Below are 19,833 nucleotides of genomic sequence, written 5' to 3' on the forward strand. Positions count from 1 at the left end.
TTCTTCCCTCAATGGTTAACTGAATAAAGATATAAAAAGGCCAGACAAAGGTCAAATTTAGACAAGAGCGACTTATCTCCACACCAGCAGCCTGACAGAAGAAGGGGGCACTCTTTTCGGAAGAATATGCTGCTACCTTCAGTCCTGATTGTTCTTTGCACAGAATATTCAGCATAAAATAATGACAAAGTGTTGAGGAAGCAAGAAAAGGTCACTGGTAGTCAAAACAAGAACAGTCAAATCGATGCAGACCTAGAAACGCTAGTATTAGTAGGCAAAGGATTTAAAAATACCTGTAATGTGTATTCCAAAAGATGTATCGTTCTAGAAAAGGTAGACAATGTGAATCACTATGTGGAATTTTAGCAGAACAAATAGAGACTATATATTAAAAAAAAAAACAGTGGAAATGATGAACTTGAAAACTATAAGATAAGGGGTGCCTGGGTGGCTCAGCAGGTTAAGCAACCAGCTCTTGGTTTGGCTTAGGTCATGATCTCTCGGTCTGTGGGTTCGAGCCCCGTATCAGGCTCTGTGCTGACAGTGTGGAGCCTGCTTGGGATGCTGTCTCTCCCTCTCTCTGGCCCTCCCCTGCTTGCACTTTATGTCTCTCTCTCTCTCTCTCCCTCTCAAAATAAATGAATTAACATTTAAAAATAAGAAAAAAATAAGATTTGAAGAATTCCATGGACTTAACAACAGAGTGGATACAGCAGAAGAAAGAATCAGTGAATTTTAAGATAGATAAGTAGAAATTATGTAAACTTAAACATAAAGAGAAAATAAGGAGTGAAAACATGTAATAGATACCTAAGAACTATAGGACAATAACAATCTTATGTTAGTGTAACTGGAATCCCTCTAGGAAAGGAGAAACAGATTGAGGCAGAGGAAATATTTGAATAAGTAATGGCCTTTTTTTTTCAAAATTAAAGATTGCCATTTACAAACCCAGTAAGCTCAGTAAATCTAAATGGGGTGAATACAAGGAAAACCATACTTAACATGCATTGTAGTCCAACTGCTGTAACCAACGAAATGAAAGAAATCTTAAAAGCTGCCAGACTAGAAGATCTACAGGAGAGCACAGGTAAGAAAAACAGATAACTATTCAGAAGATACAGTGGAGGCTGGAAAGATGATGGAATGTTTCAAAGCACTGAAAAAATACCAGTCAACCTAGGATTCTACAGCAAGAAAAAAAAATATCCTTCAAACATAAGGACTACATAAAACATTTCAGGCAGACAAATGCTAAGATAATTTGATGAAGACAACTTACACTAAATTAAATACTAAAGGAAATGATTTAGTCTGAAAGGTTTATGATTAGGTTATAACAGATGAGAGCCCAGATTCATAGAAAAGAATGAAGAACAAGAAGGATAAGTATGTAGATAAAACAGAGGACTGCTTTTGGTTTACATATACTTGTGTTTGTGTGTGTGTGCGTGTGTATGTATGTGTATCTTTAAAACGTATTAACTACTCAGAGCTTATATATAGCATTACACCATGAGATTTATAACACGTGAACAGCATCTCATAATACTTAATACAATCTTATAAAAATAAGAGATGTAATGTATCGAGTGCATCCTATGTGCAAAGTATTGTACTTTACACATTTAAAGTCAGGTGTATATCCCTTACTTTATAGACGAGGAAATTCAGGCTCAGACGACTGAAGTAATTTGCCTAACATCCTACAGCCACGTAGTTGCAAAGCTCTTCTACACTCCAAATGCATGAACAAAGTTATAAAATTGTTTGTATAAACATAATACAGAAAATAACTCCATTCTACCAGGAAGCAACTAATAAAAAAACCATGATGTTTCCATTCTTTTTTTATGGTGTTTCCATTCTGTGGAATATTATACAGCTGTTAAAAAGGGTCATATATCTCAATGTGCTGACCTGGAACAATATCCATGACATAATTTTAAGTGGGAAAAGTCAGATTAATGCAGTGAGAATAGCATGTTTTCCTATGCACATATATGTGTGTATATTTCTATGCTTTTGTGCACAAACGCCCATCTATACATATACATGTAGAGAGAGAAACTAGCCCTTAACAAAACAAAAGAACTGCTAAGAGATTTTGAATCTAAGAAGGACTTTAGAACTTGAGGGTGAGAACTGAAAGAGAGACTTACTTTTTCAACACTCTCTTTTGGTGGTGTTAAAATTTTTGCTACATACTTGCACTTTCCCTCCAATTTTGAAAAGCCTAGTTTTTTAAACAAATCCTAGTTTTGCTCGTTTCGCGGTAGTAAACTAGCAGAGGACTCACAACATGAACTTATTAGGGGCAGAGGCCATTCTTTTAATCTAGATTTTTCCTTTGTACCCAGTATAATGGATGCCCTGGCATAAAGCCATTACTATTTGTTGAACTTTCCATTTAAAGGATGTTGGTAATGATAGAGTAAAATTCTTTGAAATATTGGGATGAGACAAGCCCAGAAATACATAGGACTGCGTAGAAGAATAATGTAGGAGGTAATAGTTGAACAGATACTGGATGGGCAGTATTTTGGGGGTTGAGGTCTGAGATATATCACATATATCACTGAGCTCCACCATATATACCACCTTAGGCAAGAATGATACAGACGTAGGTGGGGGAGGCTGAGAAGTGCAGATACGTGTTGGTGAAGCGCAGTCTTTTTTGGGAAATAATGAACAGGCGAAGGTAGGTTAGTGCTGTATTGTGGGCTGAGGGGTGGGGGTGAGGGGTCATTGATGGGTTCTGAGCCTCAGACGTAACACTGCTTTAGGACAATTAATATGGCAAGAAGTTCTTTCAGGTAACTTTTGAAGCCAGCCCTCTTTGCCATTATAAAGACTCTCTTCTTTCACATTCTCTTCTCCTTTCTGTCCCAGCCCCCTCTCGCCCTGTCCTTGCAACGCTTCCCTTTTCTTTCCTCTCTCTTTTTCTGGCCCGTCTGTGCCGGCCTGGCCATGGCAGTCACAGCCCAAGGACAGCCTCGTGCTTTTCACAGCTGCTCTGCTTACTCATAGAAAAAGTATTTTCGCACATTGCTGATGATTGTAGCCTTTCTCTTCTTTTACATGTCTGGTTTTTTTCTTAACCTCTGTCCGCGTGGACATGTAACTGTGGTGGGGAACACTGGCCCCCTCAGGGAGATAGACACCCACAGAGCTTAAGCCAAACAAGACCGTTTTCATGTTTCTTTTCCACAAACGTGAACTTGTCTGAGCTTGGAAAGCTACGTACCCTACTTGAACTACGGGTTCTTTGCTCTGCAACGCAAGAGAACCTTTTTGCCTGAAGTACCCTTGTGGTCCCCCCTCTCCTCCTCACCCTCGATTCCCCTGGCTAAACCTTGATCCTTCATATATCAGATCAGAGATCCCTTTCTCCAGGGAGCCTTCCTCTGACACCCCAGATCCAGGCTGCTCCTACCCTGGGTAGGAGCTCCTGCTCCTAGCCCTGCACTGTGCCACTTTGTTGTGACACTGAGGTGCAGTTCCCTGTTTCTCTTCTCCACTGAGCCATAAATTTCGTTCTGCTTTGTATCATTTTTGTCATATTCATCTTTTATGGCCAGTACCTAGCTTAGTAGCTGGAACGTAGTAAACTCTCTTGTCAAAATGAATGAATGAATGAATGAATGAATGAATGGTGTGATAGAAAAAACAGAGAAGTGCTTCATGGTTGTTTTCATGAAACTGAAACCCCCCCCAGAACTTTTTTGGTGTCCTCAATATTCTTTGTATTCATGCGATTCTAAAACATTGCTTCCCCCCCACCACCTTGAAAGAAGGTGATTTCCTAATCTGTGCTGACTTCATAATCATGTTTGTAAAGGCTTTTTTTTGAATCAAATGGATCTTTAAGGGTTCCTCTTTGGGTTTATGGCCCTCGCAAAGTAAATTTGAAGGACATAAGAAGAGTACTTTGAGGATGCTAGTGTTAACACAGCAGTAATTCACAGCCTAAAGTGTTTGAAAAACCTACTTCAACAGCAAGTCAGTACCACATGTCTTACAACTATTACATGTCTGTTCTACATTTTCTAACTTCTAATTATCCTAATCTTCATTATACAAGAAGGTATTAAAGATTTATTTACTGACCAAGGGGCGCCTGGGTGGCTCAGTCGGTTAAGCAGCCGACTTCAGCTCAGGTCACAATCTCGCAGTCCGTGAGTTCGAGCCCCGCGTCAGGCTCTGGGCTGATGGCTCAGAGCCTGGAGCCTGCTTCCGATTCTGTGTCTCCCTCTCTCTCTGCCCCTCCCCCGTTCATGCTCTGTCTCTCTCTGTCTCAAAAACAAATAAAACGTTAAAAAAAATTTAAAAAAAAAAAAAGATTTACTGACCAAGTTGAGACTTAAGAATGTTGCCCCAGTAGAAAAATGCACCTCTCCAGAAGCTGTTGAGAACTCTCATTGTCATAAGCTCTCATTGTAATGCTACACTGTACTTCCATGGGCTTCTGTAGAAATTAACTAATCATATGCTGCTGGACTTCCCTAATAAGACCGAGCCCAGTAATCTGAGATGGTCAGCCTCTCAAAAGAGTAAATGGTGGTGGCAGCACAAACGGCTTTGCACAGGAGCAAGTGGGAGTGGTTTGCCCTCCTTTTGCAAAGCTTTCTTTAACTGTGAAATTGTTTTTGACAAGATGCTTTGTCACATGCTTGACATCTTTTTTCTTTTTTTAATTGAGGGAGTGACTGGAAGATAATTTAATCTGAAATGCTGCCACCTACGTAGCGAGAGATTAATTGGATACTGTCTGAAAAATTATGTGAGCACCTCAGAGACAGAGTCTATGTAAACAGAAGGGGGTATGAACAAAGTGGAGGCAAATCATGCCCCTTCCTTGGCTGAATAAGAAGGCTCTGGGTAAACAATTGTCCTTACTTTTTGTCCACCCTTACATTAGCTGAAAAGATGGTTTGGTATCTTAGCAAGTGTAGGTTTTAACACAACCAGGATATGGTCTACTTCTAATGCAGCTATTAATTTAACTTCTTTTTTTCTCGGATGCTTATTTTGTACAAGAAGGAAACCAATTCACTGCAGTGGACGTTTTGTTGATAACATAACATTACCAACAAAATAAATGTGTAGGCATTTCAGCTCTGAAACATCCTTTCAAGATCTCCAAAAGATCTTCATTGGAATATGTTTCTAGGATATTATTCCAACTTGAAGAACACAGCTAGTAGAATGGAAGAAAGCCAGACATGGGAGTAGGGGACAGGTGTGGACACCGTGTAGGGCTGGGATTTTGCATTAAGGAAGCAGAGATATGGTGTGAAACTCACAGTGTGAAGATGATATATCCTCAGGTTGCTGTGCTCTGAGAAAGCAAGGATAAAATCTAAAAGGAATCTTATGACAAAGACTTCTAGAACATAAAACCTTATATAAAAGAAAATATCCGTAAACTCCCAATGTATACATTTCTAGAAACCTGTACGTTCACCTGCCCCCTTTGCTGGACCTCCATTATGGCAATCTTGAAATTAAGTTGCTTTTGCTAAACAGGATCCCTTTCATGATGACCTTCAGGTTCCTCAGTGGACCTTAGCATTTTCTTAATATTCTGAAACAAAGCATTATTAGTTTTTAGCTATTGCCTTGATCTGTATTATCAAGCTATGAAAACTTTATAGATTAGTTTAGCCATCTTGGAATGCCCGAGGACCCAGCTATTGCCCAATTTTTTGCTCTGTCTTGCACGAATAGGATTAGTGTACAAAGTCTCAACTGTCTCCAGGAGTCACAGAGTGGGCCAGGAGTTTGCTATTAAATTGGCAAGGCTTGTCTTTTCAGTGTCAGACAATACGCTACCTCCCAATTCTTTTCTTGAAAGGTGTAACAATCTTGGTCTATCTTTTATTTTGTTAAGCTTGTTTATTTTTGAGAGATAAAGAGAGCAAGCATGGGCAGAGGAAGGACAGAGAGAGAATCTCAAGCAGGCTCCATATAGTCAGCACGGAGCCTGATGCAGGGCTTGAACTCACGAACCATGAGATCATGACCTGAGTGGAAAACAAGAGTTGGGTGTTCAATCGACTGAGCCACCCAGGTGCTGCAATCTTGGCCTTTTTCATTCTTTCTTTTGATGTAAGAATGGAATAGTGTGTCTCCATGAAGGGAAAATATAAATTCCAGTTCAGCGATTAATTGAAATGACACCTCAATGTTGGGAAGCATCAGGAACAGTGGATTATAACATACCAGGGCCCATGCTTATACTGAGGGGGACCTCCTACACATCTCCTACTTGTCACTACCATGCATGAACAGGGCCTCGTGTGGACCATTCTTCCAATTACTGCAATAGATTTTCTGTTTTTATTCTCTCAAGGAGAGAAGTTTAATTTACACTCTGTGTGTCAGACCCTGTGTGAGTTGCCTGGGACACAAAACCATGTTCTCGGACTACGACGCTGGTTCTCGTTCAGCATCCCTTTTTGCAAGTACTCCCGCACAGACATCAGGTTTATCTTTCTCAGTTTCTATATGGATCATGCCCCACCTTCCAGCAACATCTATAAATCCCTCTTGCTACCAAATACATTCTGAACTGCTTAGCCTGGCGTTCAAGGCTCTACCCAGTCTGGCTGTGGTCTGTCCTTTACTTCAGCCTTCATGCATCACGGTGCCTACTGCAGACATGATGGCTCCCAACTTGCTTCTCTGTAAACCCAGTCTGCTCTCAGTCCTGTTTAGTTCCAGCCATCCCCCACCCCCTCCCCCACACACAAACCACGGAAAAGATCTAGTTCTGTTCTGTCTGTGGGAACTCGGTCAGGACATGGTTTGGGATAGGGGTTGGCAAACTCCATCTGTAAAGGACCAGAAAGTAAATGTTTTCGGCTTTGCAGGCCGTATGGTCTTCCTTGGAACCGTTCACCTCAGTAGCTGTGGGGTGGAACCAGCCAGATAACATGTAAAGGAGAGCGCGTGTTCCAGTAGAACTTTATTTACAAAACAGAAGGCTGAAAGGCTGTAGTTTACTAACCCTTGACTTAGAATCTCCTCCCCTACCTCTGTGTGCCTGAACTTCCTGCTCTCTGATGCTTTCTCATCATCACCCCTGGAAAAGAATCCTGGCTTCTGATCTGTGGACACCACTGCTACCACATTTACTAATTAAAAGTCTGGTAATAGAAACTTTGGGCAAAGATGTGAAGAATCAGGAATTCTTTCTTATTCACCATAAATGGGGGAGTAATTAGCATGACCATTCAGGACAACAACTTGTCAACACCTGGAAGGCTGTAGTCAACACCTCTTGTTGAGGTGTCCTCCTCAACAAGATGGCAGCTTCCTGGGGGAGAGGGCCACGTGTCGTTCTTCTTTGGATCTCCTGTACTGAATAGCATTTACGTGAAAATATGAAGAACCGTTTGCTCTATGTCATTGAAGTTTCTGGGTTTGGATATGTATTACAAATACCAACTTGTAGATAGAACTTACTGAGAAAAGCAATAAAGAACAATGCAGGGGAGACCTAATTCTTGTCATATTTATGCTAATCTTTTCTCCTTTCAAATATAAAAGTCAGTAAGGAAAATTGAAACCATCTATATATTGAACTCCATGAAGTCAATAAACTCCAAGTAAATGTGAGAAAATGGCCCTAGTTTAAGACACTGAAGTATAAAAGAAAGACAAAGCTATTTCCTTTAATTTTTGTGCATGATAATTGAAGTCACATTCAGAATCCCTGTCATAATCTTGTTAGTCTTTCAAATGACTATAATGTTACCATTATTTTCAGATAACATGGTCTCTAGTAAGCCTGAAAATCTCACGGAAAAATCAAAAAAAGAAGAGAATTTAATAAAGGTTCTGCTTTAAAGAAATTGTACATAACTCAATCTAAGTAACTTTCCGTACACACAACAAATACTTAAATTTTGCAAGAAGAGGGGCTTTTGGGTGGCTCAGTCGGTTAAGTGTCTGACATGTGGTTTCGGCTCAGGTCATGATCTCATGGTTCATGAGTTTAAGCCCCATGTCGGGCTCTGCACTGACAGTGCAGAGCCTTGGGATTCTCTCTCTCCCTCCCTCTCTGCCCCTCCCCCGCTTGCTCTCTGTCTCTCTCTCTCAAAATAAACAAATAAACTTAAAATAAGTAAAAAAAAAATTGGAAGAAGAGCCTCCATGTAGAATGTCAACAACAAAAAAAGCACGTCTAGGAAGAAATTCAGTCAGAAACATGTCAGACCAACACGAAGAACTTCAGACCCCACTCTTGGCATACAGGAATGGCTGAATACGTGGCATGGTTTTAGATAGGAAGTTTTAGAAGTTTGGAAGATAGGAAGTTTGGTTATTGTGAAAATGCCAGTTCTCCATGAATTAATCTGTAACTACATTGAATTCCTTGTCAAAATAACAAAAGAGACTATCTCGGGAACACTTACAAGGATACAAGAAACATAAACCTAAGATGATAGCACATTTATCAATCCTATCAAACCTATAAATCTTAATCTAGAAAACAGAAATATTATCCTTTAAAAAAAACTGTACTACTAAATATACAAAACCAAATGACCAAAACATGATTATTTAATATTTGAAAAAAAAAAAAAAAAAAAAAGAGCAAAGAGAAAATATCCTTAAAATACAGAGATAAATACAAACCATGCAGTAGAAAAGTTACCAAGATAAGCATAAATAGACAGTGACCATCTGGGAAAAAAGAAGCTCACCTCATCACTAAGTGGAGAAATGCACACTGAGACAAGGCATGTTTTAGGGGTGCCTGGGTGGCTCAGTGGTTAAGCATCCGACTTCAGCTCAGATCATGGTTCCCGGTCCATGGGTTTGAGCTGCGCGTTGGGCTCTGTGCTGACAGCTCAGAGCCTAGATGGAGCCTGCTTCAGATTCTGTGTCTCCTTCTCTCTACCCCTCTCCCACTTGCACTCTGTCTCTCTCAAAAATAAATAAATATTAAGAAAAAAAAACGAGGCATGTTTTAGCCTATGAGGTTGGCAAAGATTAAAGTTACATAATCTCAGGCACTCCCCCTGCCCTCTTGGCAAGAGTTTAAACTGGTGTGGAACCATCAGTCTCCATGAGGCTGACTTTCAAAAGGTGAAGTGCATAGACTCTGACCCCTCTTAACAGCCAGATTCCCCTTGTACGAAGATTTTGTACTTACAAACTGGTAAAGGCGTGAAAGGTATTATTGACATTACAGTGGTCGCACCTAAACATTCATTAATAGGAGACCATTATTGAATTATGGTAAATCCCTATTTTGGGCTCCTGAGTAGCTGTTCAGACTAATTAGCTAGTTTTGTAGAGGCTGATAGAGGACAATTTTCAATACCTAGTGAGAAGAAAGCAAGCTGTAAGTTGTGTATAGGTTCATAATTAGGTTTATAATTTCTCCTATATAAATTGTTTTGCAGTTGATGCTCGTAAAGGTTTCAGAAGAATTGGTAAGGAATTAGGCCTGTAGTTTCTTCTAGATATTAAATTAGGAGGTCACATGGGAATTCATATTATATATATCTAAACTTATACCTGCCTGTTTCCAACCTAATGATATTTTTTGTAACAAAAATCTGGTTGCAAATAAAGATCATCACGTGTTGCCCAGATACTTTGCTGCTGGAGAAAAGGCAGGCTCCAATTTTTGACTACTCTTTTTTGAGCAAGAAAAATACTTTGATAAGTTAGAAACAACCCAGCTTCTCACACTGTCATGACTGTAATCGAAACCTTTATGTGTTTACAGGACCTCCTGCTTTATATTTATAGCTGGATATGTCTGGAATCACAGCTTAGTTTTTTCAAGGAAAACGTTCCTATTCCTGATTTCCTGGAAGGCACTTTTGCCCAAATACACCTGACCTCTGTGTCATCCCTCACTCTTTCCTCCTTCCCATGGTAAAAGTGTCGTAGCAGAAATTGTGACAGAACAACTTGGAATTTTCTGACTGGCAGTGCTGTCTTTTCTCTGCCAGCCTGCAGAGAGCAGGGCTGTTGTGGCCGTGGCCAGGCTGGGAAAATGGGGGTGAGGTCCCTGCCCTGGGACGGGGGCGGGGGGCTGCCGGGTCCAGGGCTACCAGCAACGAGGTGAGTGAAGCTGATCTCAGTCTGCCCCTTGGTCCAGGCCAACTTTGATCAGACTCGGGGGAATTTGCTGACCCTTTGGTCTTAACTCTTCATTTGTCCGAAACCTGTTGGAGAAGCCCACTGGTTTATATGGAGTCTGCTCAGAACTCAGTATCAACACTATTTAGGCACCACACCAGCCTACCACTGCAGGCTCGCAGGTTATGGGTAAAGAAGCTGAAGTTCCAGGAAATGAAACTTGGACAGTTTGAGACAATAGCTGGACTGAAGCTAGAGCACAGAGTTGCAATCAAAAGATTTTGCAAGGAAAAGCTGATATTAAAAACAAAGGACTCTTAGGGATTATGTTTACCTTAATGTAATTAAATATCAGAGATACACAAGTGATGAAGTTATACACTGCAGATGCATCAGTATTTTCATGTAGATTCATGCCAGCTGACCAATGCAGTTTCTCAGTAAGAACCATGGGGTCCCCCTGGGAGACCCCAGTTACTAGCTGAGGAGCTGTGTTCTCACTGCTGGGCTTGCCCGTTGTCGCCTTTAATCCCAACCCCGTCAGATGTGTTTCAAAAAAATTCAGTCCATCCTGTACTGAAAACATCTCGGCTAAATTAATCTCTGTGGGAAGTTGCTGTTATCACATATTTATAAGATGGAAGTTTATTTATGGTTGAAGTTTCTTGAAAACTCTGCTCAAAAATAGCTTTAAAAATTATTTGAATACCATGCCAAACACACAGTAGGGATTTCAAAAGCAGTAAAGCTAATGATACACGTTAGAAGCTTTGTACTTTTCGTTAATAGGTTCCCACTGAGTAGAAAATTAAAATTTCCGACCTGCAGTGTGGTTCAACTCTGTAACTGTGCGTAAGGAGGAAGAGGCATTCAGACGCTGGACATTATTCATGCCAGCCAAAGTCCACTAGTCCAGGTACTGCTGTTCAATACTGTCCAAGAGCATCATTTGGTTTTTTTTAATGTTTATTTATACATATGAGAGAGAGCGCGAGCCAGGGAGGGGCAGAGAAAGAGGGAGACACAGAATCTGAAACCGGCTCCAGGCTCTGAGCTATCAGCAGACAGCCCGACGCAGGGCTTGAACTCAGAAATGGCGAGATCATGACCTGAGCTGAAGTCGGTTGCTTCACCAACTGAGCCACCCAGGTGCCCCAAAAAATCCTTCGTAACTTTTTGGTCAGACCTTATTAGTAATATCCCCAAGGCTCAATGAGGGCAAATGGAAATCAGGGAAGTTGTATTTTCCACCTTGGATAATTAAATGTAAACAAAGTGATTCAAGTAAAAAGACGTGGGGGAAAGACACTGGGAAATAACATGGCAACACAGAACATGAAACACACAAGCCAGAGCTGTCTATAGGGGTTACATTACATAGTGGTTATAACCATGGACTCCAGCCAATGTGCCACAGTTGAGTCCTGGCAAATTTTTAGGCAAGTTACTTAACCTCTTTGTGTCCCAGAGTCACCATTTCTTTCTTTTTAACTTTTTACTTTTTATTTTTTATTTTTGAGAGATAGCCACAGAGCACGAGTAGGAGAGGGACAGAGAGAGAGGGAGACACAGAATCCGAAGCAGCCTCCAGGCTCTGAGCTGTCAGCACAAACTGCGAGATCATGACCTGAGCCGAAGTCAGATGCCCGACCGACTGAGCCACCCAAGACCGCCTGTCCAAGAGCATTCTTAAATACAAACTGCATACTCATGTTCACTTCGGTAGACAGTTAACTTGATAGTGAAAATGTGTGTGGATATTTATATACATGCCACCTCAACAAGTTGCCAAAAATATTTGTATAGTTTATATCTTTAGTCCTGTTTCCTTCTCCCAAGTAGATAAAACAATGCCTTTGTCCTGGTTCTCCTGGGTCTTCTTTGTACCTAAGCATTGAGCATTTTTCAGTATTTCATTTTTCGTGTCTGTCCGGATTGGGACACCCGCTTCTTATGTGACAGCTGTTACTCTAATGGAGACAAAATTCTTAGTGCATCTGCTGGCAGTTTTTCGAAATTCAGTTACTAGGACCCGGACTCGACATGTATTTATGTTGTTTCAGGTATGGTTACTGGTTTGTCTACCAACCAGGATACTCATAGGAACTCCTACATCAATATCTTTAGAATGAAACTCATTGGGAATGCATGTAGATGGTTGGGTTTTCTCCACATTAAACCATGTAACCAGGGCGCCTGGGTGGCTAAGTCGGTTAAGTGTCCAACTTCGGCTCAGGTCATAATCCCACAGTCTGTGGGTTTGAGCCCCACATCGGGCTCTGTGCTGACAGCTGTGAGCTTAGAACCTACTTCTGATTCTGTGTCTCCCTCTCTCTCTCTGCCCCTCCCCCGCTCATGCTCTGTCCCTCTGTGTCTCTCAAAAATGAATAAAAACATTAAAAAAATGCAAACCATCAACTGCTACACCAAAGGGAAGAGCAAGAAAGCAGCCCAAGAAACAGGCAGACAGTGGACCTGTAGCCCTGTCTCTCTTCTAATTAACTTTCTTTTTAGCTTCCTACCCTCTGTACCACTCCCTCCCAGGTACAAATTTGGCTGGTTTTTCTGTGAACCAGTCTCTCCATCCACCTGTGAAACACTTCTGCATCTGAGGTTGGATTTATGTTCTCTGTGCTCACAGCGGAATGGGGGAGAGGATGTTGCAGGAACAGCAGGCAGGTTGCACTGAGATCAGTCCACCTCCCTTTGACCACCGCTCTGCTCTCCACCAACCGTGAGCCCTCAGGAGGCTCAGCTTCAGATCTTCACGTATAAAATGCGGATGATAATTACAGTTGCGATACTGAAGAATGAATGAACCTATCTATCAAGTTTCCTACACATAGTAACAACTTAATAAATATTAGCTATTATTATTATTTTTTAATGTTTATTTTTGAGAGAGACAGAGCACGAGCGGGGGAGAGGCAGAGCGAGAGGGAGACACAGAATCCGAAGCAGGCTCCAGGCTCGTATCTGTCAGCACACAGCCGGATGCGGGGCTTGAACTCATGAACCATGAGACCATGACCTGAGCCAAAGTTGGACGTTTAACCGACTGAGCCACCCAGGCACCCCAATATTAGCTATTATTATTATCACTGCCACTGTTCTTATTAATTCCTGCACACCCCATCTTGGAGTTTCCTTCTCTGCTCAAAAGCAAGCATAATTTCTTCTGATTTCTTATCCTTTTGTCCCTATTTTTGACAACCTATACCAAAACTAGGAATAAGAGGGCAAAGGGGTACGACGTGTATATACTGTCACTGGGAGCTGAGAGGGAGCGGGGATTCTGTTCCAATGTTTCCTGTCTACTGCTAACTAACGTCCGGGTCTGTGCTGTGTTGGAACCTGAGGACATTCATCATCTTTCATGCAGTCTGCAAAATAATACCTCAAGCACTCTATTTTCAGATGTCTGTCTACATCACAATCTCTCTCTTGGGTATATACATGCAGAAATCACCAAAGGGACAAGCTAGGTGAAAACACCATGCAGAATTGCATCATCTGGAGGTCAGCTAGCAGGAACTGGCTTCTGCAGGACAGGTATTACTACTCCTGCTTTCCACGTGGGAATCACACTTAGCCAAGTACCAGTCCTACGTTTGCTAGTTTGACGAGCTTATTTTCACTTTCCAAGCCTCAACAAATAAGGGTACGATGAGGAATTTCCTGCAGTGACCACACTTGTCTCCTTTTATCTCCAGATCATACCACCAATGAATTTTTGAAGCAGCTCCTTGTGTTGATATTCAGAATTCTCCAACTTGGGTGACGTGTTTCGAATATAATTTCACACAACTTTTCATGTGTATCATAATTATACAGCCCAGAGGTTTTTAAAAAATTTTTTTGTTTTGTTTGTTTTTAATAAACAGGGCAGTCGGAACCCTGTTTGCATGAATCACCGATGTTCTCTGCTGAAGAGAGGCTGCTATGAAGTCCATTTTCTGTGCCTCATTGTCGCTTTAGAATAATTCCTCTTTCCCCAGCCAGTCTCCTCATCTGCGTGTGTAAATGCTTCTGTTTCTAGCGAGGGGTATTTGGGGTTGGGCATACGCTACAATAACCAGGCAGACCAAGAAAGTATCACTGCACTAACTTTCCCAAATCTGGGAACTGGATCATGGCTTCGGAGAATAAATTTAGACAAATGTTATCCCAAGGAGTGTGAGGTGATGATAACACTTTTGGGCGAATGTTGGTGATCACCATGGTCGTTCTTTTTATGCTTTGGGGTAGGGGCTCAACACCCCAGTTTTTCAGACTTTCCATTTTATTCAGCTCTCCCAGGATTGTAAAAAGACTGGTTAATGTCATCCCCACTGCGTCCCGACCAAACTGCAGACCTGTGAACAAAACGTGAGTTGTTAGTGCTTAATAATTCCACATTAAAAGGGAGTTTAAGGGCACCTGGGTGGCTCAGTTGGCTCAGGTCCGACTTTGGCTCAGGTCATAATCTCACGGTTCATGTGTTCCAGCCCACATCAGGTTTGCTGCTATCAGCATAGAACCTGCTTCAGACCCTCTGTTGCCCCCTGCCACCTCTCTCTGACCCTTCCCCACTCACACACTCTCAAAAATAATTTTTTAAAAATGGAGTTTAATAATGACTAGTTTTAGCTCTATTGATGAATTATATTATCAATATACAAATAATCATGTATAGTCTATATTCTATACTTACATATAATTCTGTACATAATTTATACTGTATAATGGTTTCTTATGTAACATTACATTAATACACAGTTGATGCTAATACTGTATCATAATTGATAATATTAATAAATTATAGCTTAATAATAACTAAAGACTTCACTGTTTACCAGTTCTGTTTTTTGGGGAAAATTCTTCATATCTGTTGGCCTTGGTTTCTTCAGCCTTAAGACTAAGGATCGCATTAGTACTTACCTCTTAGTGTTGTGAGAAATAAGTGGAATTAACACCTAGAAAAGTGCCTGAGACATATAAAGACTCAGTAGCTATTTGTTGTGATAATAACAATGAAGCTGGTGATGGTGGTTCTTGATAATGTTGATGAGCAGGACAAAAACATAAAGAGATCACCTTTACTTGGGCTAAGTGCTTACTGTATTATATTTTCCATGATGTATTTATGGGCCTGTTTATGTGAATAGACTGAAACTCACTGAATTCAGGGAATTGGTCTCATTTATTTTTGTATGTCAAGCACAGCTGTGCTTGTTGGACTGTTGAAGAACAGACATCCGAGTGAAAACGAGAAATTCTATTTTGGACCTTCTGGGGTTTAGGATATGAGGGGGATATCCCTAAAACTTATATAGAAGTCCCTGAAAATAGGAGATTTGTGCTTATGAGAAAAGCAGAGATTTGGGTGACTATTGAAGACACAATTGGCGAGAATCTCTATGGTATGTGGCTGATAAGAATACAGGGCAGGATGTAGTAATTATTTCAAGCACAATGCTACAGAGCCCGAGGCTGAAAATATTCCCTCTGACGGAGGCAGGGTGCGGGGGGGGGGACAGGAAGAGTTCACAGACACACTTCTCCTGTAAATCTTGAAGTCATTGGAAATGACTATTAATCATATGTAAATTTATTTTCCAGAGAAAAGAATTAGATCGGCTCTCCCCAGGTTAGTAGTCAGAGAAAAATGAGAAGTGAAGCGATACATCTTCGGTTTAAGAGTAGTTGACCGTTTAATGTGGAAGGGCAATTATGAAGCTGGGCAGTTCTGTACAGTGAACTCAAACTGTATATATACCTCAGTGTTTTCTGGAATACCAGAAGTCTTCGCTAAAATGTAAGTGTTTAAGCAGCAAATATGAATGTAAGTGAATTCTTCGCATTTTGAAAACCTACAGCACCAGCTCTATTTTGGCCATGCTCTAATTACTTTTGTTTTTGTCGTTTACAATGTAACACGTGTGATATTCTTTCCTCTTCTAGGGTTTAGGGTAAAAGTGACTCTACATCTTTGCTCTCTATTCTCTTCCTCAACTCACTACAGTCTGGCTTCTGCCCTTACTTTTCTGCCTTAAGTATAATCACTAATAACTTCCTATTTATAATTCCAATGGGTACATTCTTATGGAAAGGACTAGAAGCTTACAGAGAAGACTAGAATGCTTCCCATATTGGTACTTATTTCTAGAGCATGAAAGTTAAACTGTATGGAATCTCTTATGAACACAGGCAACAAGAATTATGTCAGTCATCTTCTACAATCATCTATCTCCTGTGCCCACCATCCTCCAACAAATATTTATGGAATACTTCAGTGGATGCCAGGAGAGTTGAGCGATGTAACACTTGACAAGGTCGACAAGTTAAACATTTTGGTGCCGTTAGATTGGATGTTTATTAAAGTCACCTGGGCTGCTTGTTTAAAATTCAGATTTCTCAGCATCGCTCCAGATCGCCTGAATCACAGCCTCATGTTGAGGCCAATAAGCATAATGGGCAATTCTGACATGGGACGTCCAGAAACAGTGCACACACGAAGGCTTTGAGGATGCCCTTCCCCGCTCAGTATAACCAGCTCAGACACTCCTCTTATCTATGTGTATGTTACCCTTCTAGGCATGCCTCACTGAACTTCTCCTTCCTGTGAACTCAGTTCTCTAATCCATAGATACCTGTAAATTTTTCGTACCTAAGGACTTCCAAACTCACGTAGCAAATTAATCCTGCGTGAATTTCAGCTGGCTCCTTTATTTATTTTAAAATACTTTTTCTTGTTTGTATTCTTTCCATATTTACATTGTAAACTCCTTAAATACACAGACAGATGTGTGATGCTTCTAGAATCAGCCCTAAACCTTAGCAAAGAGCTTCCAGCATAGTTGGTGTTCAATATATAATTATTAATTAACCGAACCATGAATCAAGTGTCAAGCTAGCTCTGTTCTAAAAAAAATTTATTTTTATTTTTTTAAATGTTTATTTATTATTGGGAGACAGAGAGAGACAGAGAGTGAGCAGGGGAGGGTCAGAGAGAGAGGGAGACACAGAATCTGAAGTAGACTCCGGGCTCTGAGCTATCAGCACAGAGCCCGACGCGGGGCTCCAATTCACCAACCGCAAGATCATGACCTGAGTCGGACGCTTAACCAACTGAGCCACCCAGGCGCCCTGCAAGCTGCGTTCTAGTTCCAGCTCTCTGTGTGACTACTTGTGTTGTGACGTGGGACCAAGTCATTGAGTCTCCTTCAAATTAGGCTTTTGTATCTACTGGACTATCTTGAGGGCCCTTTCAGCTGTGTATTGTGAGATGATGGTTTAGAAAATGTGAAAAAACATCAGCCTTTGCATGAATGGTAAGCAGTAGAGAAGACTAGGAGGAGCAGGACTTTATTTCAAATGAAATGTTTCAAATAAATATACTGGATAAACATTTGAAGGGCTAGGTCCACCTCACATAGTGTGAAGTGTCTCCAGGCCTGCAAACATTTACTACATTATCTAAACCAGGTATTATAAAGAGAGAGAAATTTTCACTATAGTCCCAGGACAAATTCTTCAGACTCTATCCAGTTTTATACTTTTCTTAATTTAACTCATCCATTCAGCAAAAATGTGCAGGGGTGTGGATAAATACATTTGATGGATATTTTTTCTGGAGAAATATTCTTTCTTGTTACCTGCTCTTCCTGGATATGTTATAACAAGAATTTTTCATTTTTACTGTTGAGTAATTACACATCCTGTTCAGGTCTTGAAGTGATTTTAGATAAATTCCATCAAATTCCATCAATGGGAATACCCAGTTATATGCCATTTTCCTTTATACAAAGAAGAAATTAACCTGGAATTTCTATCCAGCAGCATTCATGCTTTTTACTCTGGTAAAATCTGTGTTTGAAATACTTGGAAATGTTTTTCCCCAAGGTGTAGGTGGAGTTCATTTCCATGTAATCTGGTTGGTTGGTTCCCAGCCAGCAACTCAAAAGCTTCTGGGATCCTGTGAAACCATCCATGCCTGTTTACATAGCAATGTTGATACTATAGGTTCTGGATAGAAACAGGTTTCTGTTTGTTTGTTTGTTTGTTTGTTTGTTTTTACATGTTTTAGACTAAATTCGGTGTGTAAAGATGTTTATCTGTGCCTTTTGAACATCCCTTAGGAATTGGTGTGTGTTTATGAGTTTGGTTTTTTCGTTTGTTTGTTTGCTTAGTCAACAACTGAGAAGTTTTAGGAAGTAGAAGCTATTTACCTTATGTAAGCAATCTGAGATACCATAGAAGAAGCTGTATGTAGTTCTCAGGGAGGCTGATGCCTCAAAATATATCTTACTCCAAGATTATTAGTTTAAACCAAACAAAGTAACTCTGGGTTTTTTGTTTTTGTTTTTTGTAGATGTCGTATCTCAATTTTTTCCTAGCAAATATTGGTCTAGAAAGAGCATGTGCAGTAATCTAGGTCTGAGTCATGAGCAGAATCAGCTTGGGACTTCTGCAGAGTTTTCTTGTTCATTAGAAAGAGAAATGAGCAAAAATTGTTCCCTCTTCTTCCCCTGGATGTTGAGGCATGAAAATGTGGCTGCCATGTTGTGATTATCACTGAGAAGCTAATGGCACAGCTGAGAGATAGGAGAACTGGGATCTTTCGTAGCATCATTGGATTAGAATGTGCCAGAAGCCCAAACTAACCCTCCAGACTTTTGTATTATGAGATAATAAGTTTTAGCTAGTTTGAGGTTTTTTCCTATCTACATTTGAAATCTCTTAAGAGATACAGAATAGACAATGAAACTCTAGGGGTGAGATGGAATTGTCCAGAAGAAAACAATGCAACTACAGCAATAAAGAGAAATAAAATATTAGAGAAAGACAGAAACACCTTTACGTGAAAAGAGAATGAAATGTCCAAGGGCTTTAAAGAAAAGTACCAGATGCAAAGAACTAAGCAGCATTCATCAATCACATCTATGTGGCTATAGGTTATGCACTCTTATACAAGAAATCAGAGAGAGAGATTAATCAGATTGATTGCATACAGTTTTATTAACTGTGAAGACTGGCTAGAACCATGGATGTTACTTTCCAATACTGCTGATAATATCTTTTCAAAATTAATTAAACACAGAGTAAATAATCTGTAGATGTGTTATGGGTTACTGTTTCCAGTTTTCTCTAAGTTGTTGTCTTGTAGATACATTTAATATCAAGTTATTATAAAGGTGAGGTCTATTATTTGTTGTAATTTTGTTACACTGCAACTTAAAGTAAATGTTCACTTTCTTCTGCTAGAATTAAGTGTTTTAAAAGATTCAAAAAATGAAAGTGTCAAATCTGATTTCTATGGTTATTTTTCTCCTTAAAAATAACTTTCCAAAAATATTAGATATGTCTATTCCATTTTTGTCATGAATTTGTTAAATGATTTCAACTCTATGGGAGTTAAAAAATAAATCAGGCTCAATTAGTTGGAAGTTGCACCACATTATTTTAGGAGAAGAGTTTGGAGACTTTTTGCCTGACATGTAACAAATTAAAACTTTATTTTTTGATTAAGTTTAATTCCATGAAGCACAGGCTGATACTTATTTTCAGATTTACTTCTTGATCAGAATGAAACGTGTTTCATGGGAAATTAAGGGGAAGAGAACAAACGTGAAAATCCTACTGTTGCCAAACCAATAGATCGAGGAAGCAAAATAAGCTTTTTGTAAGGTAATTGAAATTGTAATGAATGAGCACTTTACATTATTATTGCAAGTGCATGTTGAA

The 19,833-nt window shown here is 40.1% G+C and overlaps 1 protein-coding gene across 1 annotated transcript in view; it reads left to right on the forward strand.

Moving 5' to 3' along the window:
• The window catches only part of CHRM3 (cholinergic receptor muscarinic 3), a 522,006-nt gene that overhangs the window by 83,307 nt on the left and 418,866 nt on the right, over window positions 1-19,833 (forward strand). The window lies entirely within an intron of this gene.

This window comes from Lynx canadensis, chromosome D2, assembly GCF_007474595.2.
Source record: "Lynx canadensis isolate LIC74 chromosome D2, mLynCan4.pri.v2, whole genome shotgun sequence".
In the NCBI taxonomy this organism is placed as follows: domain Eukaryota; kingdom Metazoa; phylum Chordata; class Mammalia; order Carnivora; family Felidae; genus Lynx; species Lynx canadensis.